General features: G+C 34.7%; 2 long non-coding RNA genes across 4 annotated transcripts in view; both read left to right on the top strand.

Moving 5' to 3' along the window:
- Positions 1-9,346: 9,346 nt before the first annotated feature.
- LOC113077950 (uncharacterized) lies at positions 9,347-11,634 on the top strand. Of its 2 annotated transcripts, XR_003281421.1 has the most exons (5): positions 9,347-9,493; positions 9,816-9,984; positions 10,088-10,131; positions 10,206-10,270; positions 11,091-11,634. It is a non-coding gene; the product is annotated as an uncharacterized LOC113077950 (long non-coding RNA). The 2 variants fall into 2 exon arrangements; XR_003281420.1 differs by lacking the exon at positions 11,091-11,634 and having other exon boundaries at positions 10,206-10,287.
- A 2,225-nt stretch (positions 11,635-13,859) lies between these two features.
- Positions 13,860-22,563, top strand: part of LOC113077949 (uncharacterized) — a 14,021-nt gene continuing 5,317 nt past the window's right edge. The window contains exons 1-3 of one of the 2 annotated variants that reach the window (XR_003281419.1): positions 13,860-14,005; positions 14,736-14,934; positions 18,864-19,057. This is a non-coding gene — a long non-coding RNA (uncharacterized LOC113077949). The remainder of the gene's footprint in view (positions 14,006-14,735; positions 14,935-18,863; positions 19,058-22,563) is intronic. The other variant, XR_003281418.1, reaches the window with a different exon arrangement.

Raw genomic sequence — 22,563 nt, 5'->3', positions numbered from 1 at the left:
TTAAAAACAGATTCAAGTGTGGCCAGAAGGATCATCAGAGGTTCTTCAAGACTGCTTCGACACAACTGACTGGGACATGTTTAAGCAGGCTTACTGAAGAGGGCATTCACCACAATCATCCCTCAACAGCTAATTTACAAACTGATCTAGCTGGGGCTCAACACTTCACTGTGCAACTGGCTGTTGGACTTTCTGACTGGAAGACCTCAGGCAGTACGGGTCGGCAGCAACACATCCAGCACCATCACACTGAACACTGGGGCCCCCCAAGGATGTGTGCTGAGCCCCCTCCTCTTCACTCTGCTGACCCATGGCTGCACACCGTCACACAACTCCAACCCCTTTATTAAGTTTGCAGATGACACGGCTGTGGTGGGTCTCATTAGCAACAAAGATGAGACAAACTACAGGAGCGAGGTGAGTCGCCTGGCTGGGTGGTGCAGTGACAACAATCTCTCTCTGAACATGGAGAAGACAAAGGAGATTGTTGTAGACTTCATGAGAGCACACACTCAGCATGTTCCTCTGACCATCAACGGTGCGACTGTGGAGAGAGTGAGTAGCACCAAGTTCCTGGGTGTGCACATCACAGAGGACCTCTCCTGGACCGACAACACTGCAGCACTGGCCAAGAAATCACAGCAGCATCTTTACTTCCTCCGCAACCTGAGAAGAGCCAGAGCCCCACCCCCCATCATGTGATCTAGATTTTTAGGCTCTACTGTTAATATTATCTGTATGCACCGGGGGTCTAAGAGTAACGCAATTTCGATACTCTGTATGTATGTACTGTACATGTGGAAGAATTGACAATAAAGCAGACTTGAATTCCTCTCTTGCATTGTCAGCATCTTCCTTTTATAGATCCCAATCTCTGCCAGGTGGAACGAATCAGATGACATCATCACCTCCAACGATGATTGGCAGAAAGCAGCAAATAAAGACGAACCAAAAGAAAGAAGAGAAAAGAAAACACCACAAAATGGCACCAGCCGTGACTATACTATCAATTTCACTTTGTGCTGCTTCCGTCTTCCATCATCTTGCTTTCTGATTGGATATTGTTTCGTTTCACGTGACAATCTCCAGAGCGTGCGTTTGTCCTTGGGGTACCCCCCACACATCAGGGTTTCTAAACGTAAATATTAAACATGTTGAATATTTACGATTCGCGATCGGGGCGGCTCCGACGTTCTTCCGATCAGGTTTGGACACTCTTAGCACACATCACACCAAGGGAAAATCTGATAAAATAATCTGTAGAACCATCAAGATAATCGGGACATAGTTTGGATTATCGGAAGTTGGGAAATCGGCCCAAAATCACCCCGATAATCTTTTGGTGTGTACCCAGCATTATACTTGACTTCAGCTCCCACAATACATTTCGCCCTAATCACATGCTCACCTGAAACTAATTATGCTGCTGGTCCCCTGAAGTGCTTTGAAACCAGCTGTTTTATGGACTAGGTGCACAAGATGACATCTATCAACTTCCAGGGTATGAGTGCGCAGCAGTACCGTATTCTCCGCACTATATCCGATATCTGGACATCCGATATGCCTGTGAATTTCATAAACACAACAGCTTTGCAACTAAAAGCTACATTATATTTCTTAGCAATGATGTGATAACTTTCACTTGTTTGAAAGCTTCATACTCATGTTACCTCTTGCTCTCTCTCTCTCTCTCTCTCGTTAATTCATTTGATAAAAATAATCTTAGTGTTACTTTATTTCACTAATGAATTCTACCTCTAACAAGCTGGATAAAATAGCATACCAAATGAAAATAGCCATCATTTTCCATTATTTATCCTTTCAGACAGATGTTGAGCTGCAAAATATCCCTGACATCCCTTGTCCATGCTGGCAAATAAAAGCCAAATGTCCACTATAAAAAATACTATAGTAATTTATAGTAAATGCAATTTTTATACCATGCTATGGTAAAGTATTTGATTTTTTTGATGTAATAATTTGTTCATTTGTACTAAGGCTGTCACTTTTAGTTCGAAAATCGATTGCACAATCAATCGGACCAACCAAAAAAGTTTCGAAAATGAAAATAGGGAATCGATTTTAACCAAATATGTACACTATTAATTTTAAAATAATTAAACAATAAAAAAATATAGATGTAACAAAACTCACAAACAAGCAGAAAAAAGAAAATAAAGTATTCCGAAAGTGCAGTATGCGTTGCGAAAGCTAGTCAGAAAATACCAGCAATTTTACGCGCCTATAAGACCCAGTGACATCGAAAGTGACCTCTTATGCTGTGTTCACACCAAACGCAAATAGAGCGTCTGGCGTGAATTATTTCAAAGTTAAGTCAATGCTAAGATGCGTTTACGTGCTTCTGGAGGTCTCGCAGTGCGGTAGACGAGAATTCGCCTTATTCGCGCATCTAGTTACAGGAGATTCTGAGTAATGAAAAGGACCACTGCAAGCTGACAGCGACCGGCTTTTGTGGTGGAAAATTGGCAGTAATACCCCCACATTGTACAGCTGTACCTGAGTGTCCCTGGGACATCAGTGCGGTTGGAGTGCGTCTTCTTTTTGAAGAGTTGTTTGAAATGGATTTAATCATTATTTAAAATATTCTTGGAGATTTTTGAATTGCCTAAATCATAAATGCAGCTGGGTTGAAGCCTGAAGATTTTACAATCGATTCAATGAACACTTATGTCTTAAAAATGATTTCGAAAATGATTAGTATAGTAATCATTGAACACATACCTACCATTGTTCTGGCCAGTGAAACAAAAAGATAATTGGACCATGCATCCATGCAGCCATCACAACCAGTTGCTGTGGTTTCCATGAAAGCTAGGTATATGTTGTGTTTAGGTTATTTATTCATCATTTTTGCAACAGACGGGTGGAAAACAAAATAAATAAATAACTTAGCTATATCATGCTACACACAAATAATGAGCTAATGTTACCATTCGATGTTAGCAATTGTTACAATCTATGCAGCTGGTGCAAAGCGTCAGCTAGCTAGGTTTATTTGAATCCTAAATTAAAGGTTAACATAACCTCCCCTAGCCACATCAAAACCACACAACATGAACCTGATTGAGATTGAGGGTTGAACTGATGAACACTTCTTATTTCTACTTTCTACTCTGAGGTCATGATGCTTCTGCTCTTTCTCATCGACCTGTAACAGGTAGCCCTAACACTAACCCTCCTTGATGAATCTTTGTTTGAAACTGTGAGGGACTTGACATCATTCATGTTATGCATACACTTAAATGTACATCCTTAAAACCCTTTACACTGGATCAAACAGTCAAGTTGTCAAAGTTGGTCAGTAATGTTAACTAGAGCTAGCTAGCCAGTCAGTTAGCTAATGTTGTATAACTTATCTTCATAGGTGTAACTAGATACAACTATTGTGTACTGTTTTTAATAAATGCTGACTTGTGCATATGATCCGCTCTGTGCGTTCATGTGTCTGGACCAGAAGTGATAAAATACAAACTTCTAAAATACAAACTAAGCTAGTGAAGAGAAGCTAAAATTGGAGTGACATGGTCATGTTTCTTTGCCCCAGTCAGCAACCTTGCAGCTGCATTTTGTACCAATTGGAGGTGTGAAAGCGATGACTGAGGAAGACCTAGGTACAGTGAATTACAGTAATCTAAACGAGAAGTAATAAAAGCATGAATTACCTTCTCCAAATCCTTAAAAGACAAAAACTGTTTAAGTCTGGAGATGATCCGCAATTGGTAAAAACTATTCCTCACGACAGAATTTATTTTATTTGGACAAAAAAAATTCTGAGTCTGTGATAATGCCCAAGTTTCTAACCTGTGAGGAAATGGAGGGGAAGTGATTGCCCAACTCCTTATTAATTTCCTTTCTTATTTTGGGGGGACTGTTTCTGTTTCTGTTTTGTTATCATTGAGTTTGAGAAAGTTATTTGATAACCAATTTTTAATATCAGAGATGCATTCCAGCAGTGGTTGAATGGAATCAACAGCTTTTAGTGGGAGGTACAACTGTGTATCATCAGTAGAATTTCATATAAATGAAAAGAGACATTGTGCTTCCTTATAATATCCTCCAAAGGGCACATATATAAAAAAAGTTAAAAAGAAGCGATCCCAGAATAAAGCCCTGAGGTACTCCACTAATAATTGGGGTAGATGATGAGGAAAACTTACTTAGACCTACAGAAAAAGACCTATCTTTGAGATATGAGCTAAACCATCGTAAGGCTGTGCCCCCGAAACCGATCATGTATTCTAAACGGCAAATAAGAACATTATGGTCCACGGTACAAAGGCAACTGTAAGATCCACTAGAATCAATAGTGAATTTTTACCAGCATCAGCTGCCACCAAAATATAATTGAACACTTTAAGCAAAGCAGACTCCGTACTGTGAAAAGTAGTGAAACCAGATTGAAATGGTTCTAATAAATTAGCTGTATTTAAGAATGTGATCAGCTGTAACTACACACATTTTTCCAAAAGCTTTGACAAAAATAATAACTTTGAGACAGGCTGAAAATTGTTAAAGCAACTTTCATCCAAACCTTGTTTCTTACGCAAAGGCTGAACAACCGCATGCTTAAAGCAGATCGGAACCACACCAGTGTCCAAAGATGATTTAATCAACACTTGGACATTGGGGCCAATTACTGGAAAAGCTGCTTTTATGATCACGGAAGGATCAACATCCAGTGAGGAGATAGTACACTTCATTTTGTTAACGGGATTGGAAAGTTCTATTAAAGTAATATGTTGAAAATGGCAAAATAAAAATGGACTAGCAGGCGAGTTCAAAGTAAAAATAAGTGAATGGCACTCACTTTGTCAACAAAAAAAGCCCTGCTGATGGCTCCCAAGAGAACTGGGATTTTGCATTAATAACTGAATTTATTGCGGAGAATAAAACCCTAGGTTTATGACAGTGTGCGGTAATCAGTTCTGAAAAATATTTTGATCTTGCTGACTTAGCAGCGCTCTGAAACTTAACCAGACAATCTTTAAAAATCTCAAGAGACACAGTAAGATGATCATGCTTTCATCTCCTCTGTGCTTTACAGCATGCCTGTCTAAGAGAGCGAGCATTGTCATCCAACCAATAATAAGATTTTATCTAAGGTTGTTTCACTTTAAAAGGAGCATTAGAATCTAAGATTTAGAACAAACTGTGTGAATGAACAAACGGAGGCCATGAAAGAACTGGAGCTTTGGGAGGCCATGGCGGGTCTGGCTCTGAGGCCACGGCTCCAACTACCGCCTCGGCCTCTATGGCTGGATCTCTAAATACTCGAGAAAATTGATGGGACTAGACTGGGGGCCTGGAGCCGACACTGGGCTTGACTGGGGTTCCAAAGCCCGCCCTGGGCTCGACGTGGAATCAGGAGCCTCTTCTGGGTTTAACTGGGATTCAGGAGCCCTCCCTGGGCTTAACTGGGGTTCAGGAGCCTCTTCTGGGCTAAAGTTAGGAACAGGACTGGAGACTCGGATCTTATGTAACAAAAGCAGACTGAAGGCAGGGGTTGAGGAGTATACAGGATTTATTGAAACTGGTAAGAACTGACATCGGGAGAATAGCAGATGGATGGAAGATGAGGAAACTTGCAATCTGGGAGTATTCCTGCCAGATGGGGGAGACCAGAGTTGACGGTTGTGAGCACACACCTCGGTTATGGTGAGTAATGGTGCTATCGGAGGACAGGTGGATAGCTGGAGGCACTGGAAGGAGATGGAGGAGATGGGGGATTAATTCTGAAGGAGTCAATACTAGTGATTTGGCAGAGGATTGATCCTCTGATAGTCACGAGATCCGACCATGAGGGTGAATGAGGAGTGTGTCTTTATTTGGAGGTGAGCTGATGGGTTGATGGTGAACAGTAAAAGTCACATTTCAAATGAAACAATATTTTTGTACATATTTTGTATATGTTTGTACACTTCTTTTCTTTTTTTCTTCATTCGACTCCCCATGTATGCGGACGAGTATGTGATGTTTAAGTACTTTTATTAAATTCTGGAAAGTTACGACGTCATCCCTTGTGCATTTTTCTTTCTTGACTCTCCTTCTCTCTCCGAGCAACATCTCAACTTCGTTACACTTTCCAGGTTCAATATACAATTTTTTTTACAGTTTCCATGCAACAGTTTCTCATAGTGAACATGTCTGCTGTTTGCACAGGGACTACTTCCCCCAACATCTCGACTATTACTGCTGAGCAATTGTTCATGTGGAGGTTGCTCTATGGTTTCATGCAGGGTTTGTGTGTGAACATTATGTTCACGGGTGTTCGTGTTTTTTAATGTGGTCAGGACAAGTTGTTCCCCATAGCGACCCCTAGAGGACGAAGCTCGAAGTTCCCCTTGAGATAGAACTGTTATTACAATTAATTGCCAAATAAATGTTAGGGAATGTAAACTGATATTTCCTACTGACACACACTACAGCAAAAGATAGAAATAACTGACTTAAAACCAGTTCTGAGACAAGGTCTTTACAGGGGATCTGTATCTGGGGCTCTAGTTGTCCTGGTCTCCGCTGTCTTTCAGGGATGTAGAGGTCCTTTCTAGGTGCTGATCCACCATCTGGTCTGGATACGTACTGGATCCGGGTGACTGCAGTGACCCTCTGATCTGGACACAGACTGGATCTGGTGGCTACGGTGACCTCGGAATAAGAGAGAAACAGACTAATATTAGCGTAGATGCCATTCTTCTAATGATGTAGCAAGTACATTGGGTGTTATGGGAATTGTTCCGGGTAATTAATGCAACCTAAAAATCCTTTAACGGATTTGGATATTAAAAACATATTAGTATGTAATGTGTAAGCCAGGTTAAAGGGATGGGTCTTTAACAATCAGAAGCTTCCAGAGTGCCCTTCATATTTCATCTTGTGTTCAGAGGAGTTGTTTTTTGTAGGATTGTCATAACAAAATGGGCTTCATAGTGAATTTGTTAATTTGATAAACCTAAATTTAATTATTGTGTACATTTTGATTGTCACTCATAAGGACAAGACCACAGGAAACAGATGATTCTTCTGCACAATCTGACTTTGCTGCAGTCTGGAATTGAACTACTGGTTTCGTCTGGTCAGAGGAGAACTGACCCCAACTGAGCCTGGTTTCTCCCAAGGTTTTTTCTCCATTCTGTCACCGATGGAGTTTCGGTTCCTTGCCGCTGTCGCCTCTGGCTTGCTTAGTTGGGGTCACTTCATCTACAGCGATATCGTTGAGTTGATTGCAAATTAAAACAGACACTATTTCAACTGAACAGAGATGACATCAATGAATTCAATGATGAACTGCCTTTAACTATCATTTTGCATTATTGAGACACTGTTTTCCAAATGAATGTTGTTCAGTGCTTTGACGCAATGTATTTTGTTTAAAGCACTATATAAACAAAGGTGATTGAATGATTGATTGATTGATAAAATTATGCTGCTCTGTGTGTGTGTGTTTTATTTAAATATTTTTGTTTTCACATATAAAAATGCTTGATGCACGTGTTCTTAACTTTGGTGTAAATGTTTATTTTGAATCTTCTGATTAAAGTATATTTTATATAAAAGTTCAAACATTATTTTTAATATTACAAACAGTACATAACTTGCCTAATACAATGAAACGAATGCCTATATATGGCTATATAACACAAGATTAATGTTTTTAAAATGCTTAATGTATCATTATAAAATGCATGCACATAGTATGACGTTTTGTGAATTACCAGGCTTAACCATAAGGTGGCGCCACTCTGTCAAGAACGTAAGCTCCGCCCCTAACTTCCGGTCAGTAAAAGGATATGTATCTCGCCATGGACATGTAAATACTATTTATGTCTGTGTTTTGTAGAAAACGACGCGTTTGCGAGAGATGGGTCGTAGAGGACCTACAATAATGTACAGTATTTGAAAATAATCTGTTTTGAACATTAAAGCATGTCAACATATTCTATTACACCAAATACACAAAATAATGATCTATAAAAAATATGTACGAGTAGATGTGATTTGTGTAGAATATTGACTGCAGTTCTCATCTTTGTCCACCAGATGGAAGTAGCTCTTCAGTCTCAAAGGTGTTTAGTTTCAGTTTACAGTATGAGAAGAGATCTGATCTGAAGATTAATGAGGATCATATTCATATTACAGCATCAGTTTTATACAATCAGCTTCATCAAACCACTTCGGAGAGGAGAGAGATAATGATGTGATAAAAGATTAACATTAAAACTGTAATTAATATTGGATGAGTTTGTGCATTAAAATTAATGAAAAGGCCATGCATGACAATTAAGATATTTTTAACATGTATACTTGAGTAGCATACAGTATTAATATAAAGTTCTGATGAAGAAAGATGCAGCAAACATATAATAATAAATAGAGAAATAATACAGAGTTTCTGTTATTAGTGCATTAACACACTGAATATCTATTATTAAACTGATAAATCATTAATATAGCTGCTCTTCTACATTATTCTGCTTTGTGCCTGATGTAACCCAGTGCCATTCAATACACACACACACACACACACACACACACACACACACACACACACACACACACACACACAATATATATATATATATATATATATATATATATTAATAACAACACTAGCAACATTAATAACAATGTAATTATGAAATACAGGTTAATTCTGAAGATCTATTTAATTTGAAACTAAATAGTTAAATAAGTAAATAAAATAAAATGAGTAGGTCCATCAGTAATTGTGTCTTATATTTATATATGTTATGTTTTTAGTTATTATCATTATTGACCGCTAGATGGCTTTAACCAGTCTTCATCATTTGAGTTTTGTCTGTTGGTTGTCTTCCAGATCTGTCGTTCAGTCTGTGGTTTAGTTTGATATCAGACTCCAGCAGCACTGCAGAACTAAACTGAGTCTGATCACAGGGAAAAACAACTATAGCTTATTTACTGAGTACTGCACAGAACACAATAATAACTGTTCTGATCTGGCCAAAGATCTGGCAATATGATGCTATGATGCAAAATCATTTTTATTTAGTTGATAACTGAACACACTTACTGAATTAAACATGCAATGTCTGGTGAAAACAATATAGCATGTTATGTTTAAAATGATATTGTGGAAACATAAGTGTGAATCTAATTTCAGCAATTTGTGTTCTGATTGGCATGATTTAATTACTATATCACCATTATCTTATCCGCTGGATAATATATCAGTAACTTGTATCAGTTACTGTAAAACACACTGGTCAAGCACTAGAAATAAAAACCTTGCCTGAACAGAAAAGCATGACTATTCTGAGGCAGCAGGGTGGAGAAACATGTTTGCAAAGTGTGCAGCTGGCTGAAGATGATAAGAAAATGTTCTGTAATAACATGTAAACACTCTCCAGTTCAGTTCAGAAGAGACGCCTTAGGTGTGTGTTCGACTGCGAGAGCTTCAGCGCTGGACTGAATATGGATCCTCTTCTGCTCAGCGAAGGTCATTAAAACACTTTCATCTTTCTGTTGAAAACATATAAAACATATAAAAATATAAAACATATATGATGATGTTTTATTCAAATGCAACTGGAATGTAAATGTGTATTAAACAATGCGCTCTGCGTTCTGAGCAGTTTTTGCATTCCATAGACATCCGCAGAGAGAAACTAAAATGGTCAAAATGCACACAGCGTACACATCACATAAATATGTTATTATATAATAATATGAAAACTGTCAACCTTATAATTCCAAGGTGACAAATTATTAACAACTGGCAAACTTTAATTCCAAATTGCATTTCAACTGTTTTACAACAGATATGATGCTAAAACAGAATGAAGAGAAATGCATGTCAGATGAGTTGATGGTCTAATTAAACATCAAAAATGACAAAGAAAGAGGACGAGAGACAATCTGATGAACCCGGAGAGAAACAGACACCGAGACGAGTCAGACACAACAGCATTAACAGTGGAAAACCAAACTGTAAGTCTTTATGATCTTTAAAATCATATTTCATCATCAGCTCTAGCACTGTATCCTTCTTTAACTGAATAAAGGTTCATCGATGTCTGTTTGTGTTTCATAGTTTACCATGATTCAGACAGACCACCAGAGACGCTCACAGATGAGGTGAGATATGTTCTGATTAGAACTGATGCAGAAATCTGATGTTAGATTGAAAGTTGTGCGTGTTTTCTCTTCAGAAAGCTGAGCTTCCTTTCATCTGAACCAGCAGAAAACTCTCCATCATGTCCAGCCACTAAATTAAGTGCTGTATACTCTTTATTGTTTTTATTGTATTGCATTATTACATATATATCCATAATAATACTATCAGTATCAACAATTGTCAAGTTCATAGTTAAGTTCAAAAACACAATGGTAGAAGATTTCTTACAAAAAATATTTTATTTAGAGGCCAAAAGGGTGTAAAGAACTGCAAAGTGCAAAGAAAAACATGATCACCATCAGTGTCATAACAGACAATATTACACCTGGCTGATTCTATATATATATATATATATATATATATATATATATATATATATATATATATATAGATATATAGATAGATATAGATATAGATATACAGCGCCATCTAAGTAAACTAATAGTTGATTTTAATTCATACAATTGGTTTTTATGCTATCAATGTATATTAACATATGTATACAAAACTATTAAAAAAAGTGAATTATACAGAAATATAAATCAAAAATAGAAAAAATATATATAAAAAAATAAATAATAGAAAGAAAAAATAGAAAAAATAAGAAAAAACATAAAACATCTATAATATATAAAATAATAATATATTAAAAATAAAATCAAATGTTTTACAATTACATTATACAAAAATAGCCAAAAATATGTACAAATATATAAATTATACAAAAATATTATCAAAAATATTTTAAAATGAAATATACTCAAATATCTATTTTTTTACATGCACAAAAGTAAACAAAAAATTATTGTACAAAAAATAGCCAAAATATTACATCAAAAGCATTTCTGAATAATGAATGAAGTAACATGAAAAACGACTGACAAAGACTGATTGTAACACTGGGCTTTACATACACAAGGTAATAAACCATTCAGACACATCTGGGGATACAATCAAGAGAACCAATGAAACAGAAGAACTACAAACTTTCACAGGAAACAGGAAACTCAACAGAAGTCTAAACAGATGTAGAAACAAGTACCATAACAGTAATATCAAAGTATGAGTGTTGATTGAGTTCATCACTAAAGCTTTGATTGCAGCTGGTGCACATCTGGGAGCTGTTTCATGCAAAGTGTGTTTTTAGGCTTTATGCAAAACAGGTGGGTTATATGCACAGCAATGAGTAGTGAACACATATATTCAAATTTCTTTCAGGAAACAATCTTTAAGAGAGAATGTAAAAAGTAATTTGTTTAGTTTAATTAATTAAATTGTGCAAACTTCTTGTGTGTCATTTAAATCTCTGCTAATGTATTAAAAGTATTCCTTACTTATTTTGAGTTCAATTTACTTAAGCCATTTATGTTATCTTAATTTAATTTAATCTGTGGTCTGTGGAATATACTGTCTCCCAGAGTGCATTGCGTCATGAATAAATTATGCAATTGCTTTGTTTTACAGTTGTTGTTTTTATTTTTCCAATGTTATTTGCTTTCTTTTGTCAGTAGCAGCTCAATAAAAGGAGAAAATAAAATGGTTATTACAATTTATAAAAAATAAACTAGATTGAATTGTTAATATTGATGTGATTCCTGTGTTGAATGATGAAGTCTGTGTGTGACATCAGCATATTACCACAAATATGACAGGACTATTTCATATATTAAGAAACATCCTCAAGATATTCATGATCAATAATGATATTGTAAATGTTGACTAATATTCACAAATCAATTTACTAAATGCTTAATTTGAAGGAAAATATCTTTCTAAACAGAGTCTGCTTAATGATTTATGTCTCTTGAAAAAATAAAATAAACAGAAGAATATCAATAAAATCCAAAGTGCCCAACCAAAGAGAACACTAATCACTGTAATGGTGAGTAAAAAATATGTATCTTAAAATATTTAAGTAGCCACAAAAGAACCAATGACATGAATAAACCAGTGAGAGGCAGCAGTGCACTAATATGTTGCTAATGTGCAACAGAAGAAGAAGAAAATAAAAAGTCTTAAAAGACTTTCACCCATTTCCTCCAACTCTGCAGGTATCTTTCACCAATAAGTAGATTCAGTGATTTCGTTTTTCACTGTGGACTTATTCATATTCAACTTCAATTCAGAGATTCTGGAAAGCTCTTCAATACGTTTTATAATTTAATTAATTTCTTCACTACTTCTACAAAAAAAAAAAAAAAAAAAAAAAAAAAAGGTAGTATAATCGATTAATTGGCTAAATTGAATCTCTTTACCAAACACTGAAGTTCCTTGAAAACGTGCTTTTTATGACATTAGCAGCCATGACTTGAGAAAGGGTGATATAGGATATCCTTGTCTTATCGAATCTCTGACAGACAACTGGACTGAACTAAGTGTATGAATTGCCTTTTGACAAAAAATGGCCAAAACCAAAAAAAGTCAATCACTCTGAACATAAGTGGATGTTCAATAGTGTCAAATGCTTTATAAAAATCAATCAATAATATAAAACATACAGTTTTTGATTTCCTGAATATTTCATTTTTTGTTTGCAATCTGAATTAATCCTATTAATATTGGTTGATAGATTATTTAGAAAAAAATAAGAACGATTATTTGGACTATAAAATGTAAAATTGATTAACAAAACAAGATATATCCTTGGGATTATCATTAGTAAACCCATTTATTATTATTTTTCTAAACCAAATAAATATTTCCAATTTTTTTCTCCTGCTTCATCCATTTTTGTCTTGACCTAATAGCTTTCTCTTCATGAATATTATCCAGCTCATTCTGCTGTGTAGCAACTTCTAATATTTCAGTACTTGACATATTCTGGTTATTTCTACAAGTGATGTATATAATTCGATTAATTATATTGTTTTCATTTTATTTTAATTTTTTTAGGGTTAGGGTTCCATACAATATAGCAAATTTCCTTATTTAAAGATGGCTCTGGAATCAAAGAAGCCTGATGCCAATGTTTAACAATTAAATTCTTATTTTGCTGACAAACATCATTATGTTTCAATGGACTATTATTTAACTTTCAATATTGTCTCAACTTGATTGACAAGCTAACACATTAATTTGAATAAATATGTCTTTGTGATCTGTTAAAACTGATGGCTCAATAGTAACAAATTCAGCTCTCTCTCATTGTTCTGAAATGAGCCAAAAATCAATTTGAAATTGTTGAGATCTGTCTCTATTACTCCATGTAGAAAATCAGTTTCTCCAGAACGACTGCAGGAGCGCTGATTGGTCAGATTCATTCGTACCTCTTCATTTCCAATAATGACCACAAATCTGTGTTTTTTGAAGGGTAAATTTATTTGAATAATTTTTTTTCTGTAGCCGTACTGTTGTATTGAGTCACGTTTATCATACAACTCTGATAAAAGCGTATATACTCCACTTTATTAGTATTTCAATAGTAAATATGACTATATTGAACTGTATTCTTGAAACGATGGCGCTGTATTAAGCAGTAGCCATATTAACAGTGTTTCTGTTTCTCGTGGAAATGTTTCTGAAACGTCTGTGTATTTAACAAATATTGCATTTAATTCACTTAATCTGTGATTGTACGCAAAACATGAGTGTCAGTGACTAACGGGAGCAGAAAGTGTCTGGATGGGCCTGGGCGTGTCTGTTTTCAGCTCCGCCCCCCGCGGCAGATCTGTAGCCCTGCCCTAAGTCCATTGGCTCCATTACACCTAATGTCAGCCAAAAACCACACACTGTCCGTTCAGCATGTTTGCTGTTCTTTAGAACTGAACTCTTGTCTGTTCGCTGAATATCTCAGAGTTGTGATGGATGGGTCATCTCTCTTCAGCTCAACACAAGGTGAATAAAACAAGCATCTTTAATGTCTGTTATGAGTTTTACAGAGAGTAGTTTAACCAAAAATAGTTTAGGATGCTGAACATCCCCCAAAATATATACGTATATATATGTATATATACGTTCCATGGTTAATGTAATCGTAGAATCAGAATTTTGTATTATTATTATTATTATTTCAATCGTTCCTTCAGGGCTTTTGTAAGCGCCGTCTTCACATACGACTGAAGAGCAGCTCTTATGTGCACGAGCCAGAAATGTGCGATCTATTTGAATTCTATTTAAAAAATTGCCTCTTTAAAATTCTATGGAGAAATTATCTTTAATTATCTTTAATTATCTTGTAGTTTTTAAGTCTTGTATTTTTAATGGAATCTCCTGAATTAATCCAATTATGACACAATGTATCATGCTCATTTATTTTAAGTTGATTTTCAAAACTCTGTGACTTTGAGTATTTAGTATATTTAAAAGACTGTATACAGCCAAACAGCTCAAATTCTTGAGAAAATTACAAGACCCACGATTCATTTTTTTTACCATGTATTGTTAAAATAACTGTAGGTGAAGAATAATACAAAAAATATTCATTTTCACAACTATAGGCTATATCTAAATTACAGTTAAATTAATTGTATTCAGTTGAGTTTTAGGCATCAAAACAGTCCAGTACTTTATTCTAAATAAAGTATATTTTTATATTGATATAATGAAGGTTTCTGTGCCTCCCCAGATTGGTTGCTGGCCCCTTCCTGTGAAAACACCAGTTTCCGTTTGCTTTTCTTCTCAAACTAGTCGGATAGACTTTGTTAATCCCTGACCTGAACTTTACTGTGAACAGTTTTGGACTGCTGTCTTGAACTGGATGCGAGACCCGTGAGCTGATCCAAATGCCACTGTGTGACTATCTTCACATCTATAAATTAAGAAATGTGCGTCCTTGAAAGCATGCCATTTTCTATTTACTTTAACTTTGTAGGTAATTTCAATGGTATGACATATTTCAGAGGCATCCGAAATTACAAAAACATATCTAAGTGGTTGATCAAAATTATTGCTAGGAACAATTTTGTAGTTACTATTCGGATATTGGACATGTCTAGCGTCCCTAATTATATGACCCTAATGGAAAAGAAAATGTTTAACATTACATCAGTTCATAAATTTATTGCAACAGTTCTATCAAATTGAACTCTGTAAAAAGGAATATATCTATAACAATTTCCCTAAACTCTTAACGCACCAACAGACCTACAACACACAAGTGACAAAACAGGTAATTTGGGTCAAATATGGACGAACCCAGATGTTGGGTTAAATTATGTAATTACATTTTTAACCCAAAAATTGGGTTAGTCCATATTTGAACCAAAGTTGGGTTGAAACAATCCAGCATTTTTTACAGTGACCCTAACACATTACACTACATCTACCAAAACACTGCAAAAATGTCTCAAAATCAAATTATTATTCTTAACACTAACACATATTCTCATTCAACAGGAACATTTAGTCAATCATAGCACAATATCATAAAAACACTAACATCAGCTGAAATTACAGAAACTGCATTATGTGATGTGTCAGGTCTATCCTTATACAATATACAGTATATTGCATTGATCATATCAGATTGTGTTTTACACTACAGTTTCTTTTTCTTTTGGGGTTTAGTTATTGCATGTATGTTGTTGATTTTGCTTCAGAAAATTAGTGCAAAAATTGAATGACCCATCTCAGATAGCTTTATGAACGGTTTATGGGGGAACAAAGACAGACACAGCATTGCTGCAGTAAATACTTCATTTATTTATAATTTATGTCATTATGTGAAAATACTAAATTTACAGAACAGAAAAAGCCACAGTAGAATAAAAAGTAAATAAATAAATGTGATCTAATCTTCCCAAACTTCTAGGTTTGTAAGTTAGTTGTAAGTTAGTCTTAAAGATGTTATCTGTAAATGTGAAAGCATTTGTAAATTTGACTGTAAAATTTCATTTTGGTCTTGTTTGAGCTTGTGTGTAAAAGAAGTTCAAGCATTTTAAATGTATGTTAACTGTATGCATTTTGTGTCAAAGCAACAAGAAATGTGTTAATTGTACACAGACGGATGTTGTGCTAACTGTGTTAAGAGTTTCGGAAACTTGTTAAAAGTATTGTAAAAATTGTCATATCGATCATAAAAAACTGTATTCCTCGTGCACATTAAGTCATGTGACTATGTGCTATGAGACGGGATAAATTGACTAACAGTGCACTGATTTAATTCCCACCATCTTCATGTTGTTTTGGTCATGCTGCAATGAGCGCATTTATTGTGTCATGTGTACGTCTGCACTATAAAGTGGCCTAGTTTTCAATCTCCTAGTTTTCTTTTGTTCACTTTGACTCATTGCATGGAAACGGTGCTTTATTCGCAAATGTTTTATGCGATATTCCAGTTTTGGATGGAAACATGGAGCTTTTTGAAATTCCGAATCAGTTAAACCATTGTGTTGCAAAATGATTTACTGTTTTGAAGTGCAGTGAAACGGCTGACAGGACAGGAACGTTTGTTTTTCTAACATTTAACTTAAACACGTCTCATCAGACCGTAGTTCCTGTTGTTTGAAGCTCATGTGGCAGTTAGCACCTGTTTCCTCTCCGAGTGACAACTCCAGATACAGAGGCGCCACGTCTAAATACAACACATTTCTTGTTAAGATAAAAAAGAGAGATGCAGTTGAGAGTGTGTGGCGGTTAAAGTGTTGGCCTAGAACTGAAAAAGAAAGTGTGATAGTTTATGGCTATACGTGTCTCTATTTAAACAGAATGTACAAAGATAACTAGATGAAAAAACCCCACACAACCCTTAAATTAGAGCGATGCGTGTGAAAGTTTTGTTTGTTCCTGTGTTAACTGTTCCCAGACACCAAGCAGTTTCGACACACATCTGGCATGAAATCCATGGGGGCCAGATGTGGGCCGGATCTGGGCCAAAACTGCTTGGTGTCTGGGTTGAAACAGTAGCATTTTCTTTCAGAATATCATGCTGGGTATTAATATTCAAATAAAGTAATGTGTGATTAAGACACACAGCTCTGATGCTGCTGTAATCACAAAATCGATTTTTTTTAAACTAGCTATAACATAAAAAATTGTTTATGAATTTTGACCTTATGAACATGTTGTCTACCATAAGCTATAAATAGACACTTTAGATGACATTTATTTGCGGTAGTAACTTCCCCCAGATGACATGTATCTGTGGGAAGTTGTGGCCTAATGGTTAGAGGGTTGGACCCCCAATCCAAGGGTTGTGGGTTCTAGTCTCGGGCCGGACGGAATTGTGTGTGGGGGTAGTGCATGAACAGTTCTCTCTCCACCTTCAATACCACGACTTAGGTGCCCTTGAGCAAGGCATCGAACCCCCAACTGCTCCCCGGGCGCCGCAGCATAAATGATGAACACTGCTCCGGGTGTGTGTTCACAGTGTGTGTGTGTTCACTGCTCTGTGTGTGTGTGCACTTCGGATGGGTTACATGCACAGCATGAATTCTGAGTATGGGTCACCATACTTGGCCATATGTCTTAATTGGCAATAAGTCTTAATTTATTTATTTTTTTCATTGTTTCCCTTTGTCCAATCTGTAGTCACATTTCCAAAACTCTACACACAGATGTTGTGATCATACCACTAACAGTTCATGTTGTTTTCAAACAATATTCAGTCAATCAACATGTTTCTAAAATGCTTACAAGCTTACCCTGTACCAAAATAATGGATCTTTCTTATCTTTTTACAAATGCTTAAACACAGCGTGAGAGAAATGAAGTCCTGATGTTCCAAACTAAATAGTGTAAAGCCTTTACTTCTGCAACAACAGCAACTCAGAAAAGTATTGAAAATAACATATCTACATAAATAATAATGTAACAATTGTTAAGCATTTTTGAGGGATAAATTAACAGGAGAAATCTGAACTATGTATTTTTATGTTCGTTTGTTTGTTTTCCCTCTTACAGTTTTTTTTTTTTTTTAATTGCTAACAAGCGTTTACCAAAACTTAAGGTACTTTTTCTGAACTCTTAACACAGCAACACACATACATCACACACTTAAGAAAATAGTTCATTTTCTGGCCAAAACCACATTTTGTTAACCTATTGGCTAATTGTGTGATGTATGTGTGTTGCTCTGTCAAGAGTTTAGAAAAAAGTACTTTAAGTATCGGAAAATGCTTTTTAGCAATTGAATTATATATATATATATATATATATATATATATATATATATATATATATATATATATATATATATATATATATATATATATATATATAGGCTATATGTTTTATCATCCTTCATCTATTTTGTAACCAATTCAAGTGTAACCATAGCGAAATATTGTTATTAAACCACTTCAGTAATAAATAATGTGCTTACTGGTCTTGATTCAACATTAACCTATTGCACAATATAGACAACACTCTCCCACATATTTATTTATTATAACTGTACTTATTTCTGTCGTTGGTATAAGTGGCAGTGGGGGGTAATAGACAAGAAATGTACAGTTTTATACCATCTTTCTGATAATGTTTCTTCAGTCCTTCAGCAATCCTCCAGCCTGAACCACCTCACAACATTAATATTTACTGATATATTGTATAGTGACTGTTACAGTCTTTGTCACAGAATACACTTAGTTCGTTTGAACGCTCTTGCTTGCTCAAATTTATTCTCAAGATCTGAGGAAAAAGTATATTTTCCATGTTAATCTAATCTTTGTGATGTAAAGAGCTTTTTTATTATTAATTCTGGACACTATGATGCTCTATATTACATCCATTTATATTATCTTCATTTTTTCAACAGATGATGAAAATTTTTTAAAGAAATTCAATCATGGCAGAAGATCTGTGGAGCGTCACAGACCATCACCGAGAATTCAACTAAAAGAAAAAGGAAAATGCCAAACCAAGAGAGCAAGAGACAATCTTCAGGACCAGGAGAGAAACAGACGCTGAGACTAACCAGAAGAAACAGCATTAATAGCGGAATACCGAACTGTGAGTGTTCATCATATTAAATATAAAACACTGCGACATGTCTATCATCAATACATAATCAACAATAGCTTTAACATTTATCCACTTCATAAAATCTATGTGGATAATCAGATTATGGCAAGCCGTTCAGGAAATAATTCATGTATATTGTGTGAATATGGATTGGTTTACTGGTTGAATGTATGGTTCAATGACAAACACATTGGTTTATGATACATTGGTATAACCAGACATATACTGGTTTAGATACATCGGTCTGATCAAGTGTATATGGGTTTGCTCCTTTATACACTGGTTTGTTCGAGTAAACATTGGGCTCCTCAAATATGCATTGGTTTCCCCAACTATATATTGGTTTAGATACATCGGTTTCCTCAACTATACATCGGTTTCCTCAACTATATATCGGTTTCCTCAACTATTTATTGGTTTTCTCAACTATATATCGGTTTCCTCAACTATATATTGGTTTCCTCAACTACATATTGGTTTAGATACATTGGTTTCCTCAACTATATATCGGTTTCCTTAACTATATATTGGTTTTCTCAACTATATATCGGTTTAGATACATCGGTTTCCTCAACTATATATTGGTTTTCTCAACTATATATTGGTTTCCTCAACTATATATTGGTTTAGATACATTGGTTTCCTCAACTATTTATTGGTTTTCTCAACTATATATTGGTTTCCTCAACTATATAATGGTTTTCTCAACTATATATTGGTTTCCTCAATTATATATTGGTTTAGATACATCGGTTTCCTCAACTATATATTGGTTTCCTCAACTATATATCGGTTTAGATCCATCGGTTTCCTCAACTATATATTGGTTTTCTCAACTATATATTGGTTTCCTCAACTATATAATGGTTTTCTCAACTATATATTGGTTTCCTCAATTATATATTGGTTTAGATACATCGGTTTCCTCAACTATATATTGGTTTCCTCAACTATATATCGGTTTAGATACATCGGTTTCCTCAACTATATATTGGTTTTCTCAACTATATATTGGTTTCCTCAACTATATATTGGTTTAGATACATTGGTTTCCTCAACTATTTATTGGTTTCCTCAACTATATATTGGTTTCCTCAACTATATAATGGTTTTCTCAACTATATATTGGTTTCCTCAATTATATATTGGTTTAGATACATCGGTTTCCTCAACTATATATTGGTTTCCTCAACTATATATTGGTTTAGATACATCGGTTTCCTCAACTATATATTGGTTTCCTCAACTATATATCGGTTTCCTCAACTATATATTGGTTTTCTCAACTATATATTGGTTTAGATACATTGGTTTTTTTCTCAACTATATATTGGTTTAGATACATCGGTTTCCTCAACTATATATTGGTTTTCTCAACTATATATTGGTTTTCTCAACTATTTATTGGTTTAGATACATTGGTTTCCTCAACTATATATTGGTTTAGATACATTGGTTTCCTCAACTATATATTGGTTTTCTCAACTATATATTGGTTTAGATACATCGGTTTCCTCAACTATATATCGGTTTCCTCAACTATTTATTGGTTTCCTCAACTATATATTGGATTAGATACATTGGTTTCCTCAACTATATATTGGTTTAGATACATTGGCTTCCTCAACTATATATTGGTTTAGATACATTGGTTTCCTCAACTATATATTGGTTTTCTCAACTACATATTGGTTTAGATACATCGGTTTCCTCAACTATATATCGGTTTCCTCAACTATATATCGGTTTCCTCAACTATATATTGGTTTAGATACATTGGTTTCCTCAACTATATATTGGTTTAGATACATTGGCTTCCTCAACTATATATTGGTTTCCTCAACTATATATTGGTTTAGAGACATTGGTTTCCTCAACTATATATTGGTTTCCTCAACTATATATTGGTTTCCTCAACTATATATTGGTTTAGATACATTGGTTTCCTCAACTATATATTGGTTTAGATACATTGGTTTCCTCAACTATATATTGGTTTCCTCAACTATATATTGGTTTCCTCAACTATATATTGGTTTAGGTACATCGTTCTCCTCAACTATATATTGGTTTACTCAGCTATATATTGGCTTCCTCAACTATTGGTTTAGATACATTGGTTAGCTCATACATTGGTTTAGATACATTAAAGTTAGTTAATTTATACAGTGGTTTGTCAAAATACAGGTTGTTGGCTCAAATGTAAATTGGTAAGAACACATTGGTTTGCTGGTGAATTGATGGGGTTGTCACAACTGTTTTCTACGTCAACATATTACTTTATTACTTTAAACAAGAGGTACACTGTTAGCAATTGATGTAATTTTACCATATATTTTACAACAATACACTGTATTCATGGTTTTTATTGTAAATGCAAATGCATGATGGGAAATTGATTTACAGTCCTGTAATATTATTATAACTACACTTTAGAAGCATTATTTTACAGACACCACAAAGCATTGTGGGATAGCATTAAAACTGGTACTTTCATATTCTTTCTAACATAAAAAGTCCAGTTTTATTTACGTTAAAATAAACTTTTTAAAAGGTATGATGTTTCTCATACATTCTTTCAACTTAATTTTGATTTTAAAAATTCAACATTCTAGGAACGTTGATTTGTAACATTCCAAGAACATAAAAAGGTTCAGTTTCCATATTAGTGTAATGTTATTTTAAGGTTAGTAAAATGTTCCTGCAACATTCTCTCAGTCATTCAAACACCTGCTGTGATCAAGCAAGAAAGAAAGAGAAATAATAACACAAACTACAACTTTCTTCAGCCACAGTCCTAGGTGAACTGAAGATACAAGACTTTAAATCTCTCAAGATCTGAATGAACAACTCCACAAACAGCATCACCAGCTTCACTTGTAGTAATACTAACCAGAATGATTTTATTTCTGTCATGCATCTACAGAAGTTCTTATTGAGAATTCACAGAGGTTAAGATGTTGATGTCTTAATTAAAATAAAAAATAAGCTTTATTGGCTTGGTAAAAAAAAATATTGCAACATTTAAATGAACATTTAACACAAATATACATAATAGAAGTACACAGCATACAGAGTCTATATTTGTATACAGTGAAATAAAGTACTAATAATAATGCTAATAAATAGACGAGATCTTTATAACAGTCTAACAGAAACTTACATTAAATTATATAAATATCAGTCACTGTGTCTCTCAATGTCTTAGTAAGATATTGTTTGCTGTAAGTTCACGGCAATTAGTTGCCAGGAGTTTCCTGTAAAAATACAATACATTTTTAACAGTGTATAACCAAAAGAGTGTAAAGGGTGCAGATCATTTGCTTAAGTATTTTAATTAATATACACTCCTTAACATATTGATTCATCCAAATTGTATTTCCTTGAGTGATTTCTTTGTTACTCAAGTGAAATTGTCGGGGTATTGTCGGGAGTTAGTCCTACACAGTAATAAATTAACAACACAGACACAAATAAGAAGTAGGAGTTTAATA

The sequence above is a fragment of the Carassius auratus genome, unplaced genomic scaffold, assembly GCF_003368295.1.
Source record: "Carassius auratus strain Wakin unplaced genomic scaffold, ASM336829v1 scaf_tig00023612, whole genome shotgun sequence".
Taxonomy (NCBI): Eukaryota; Metazoa; Chordata; class Actinopteri; order Cypriniformes; family Cyprinidae; genus Carassius; species Carassius auratus.
Note: the sequence above shows the minus strand (reverse complement) of the source record. Positions and strands in the feature narration are given on the sequence as shown.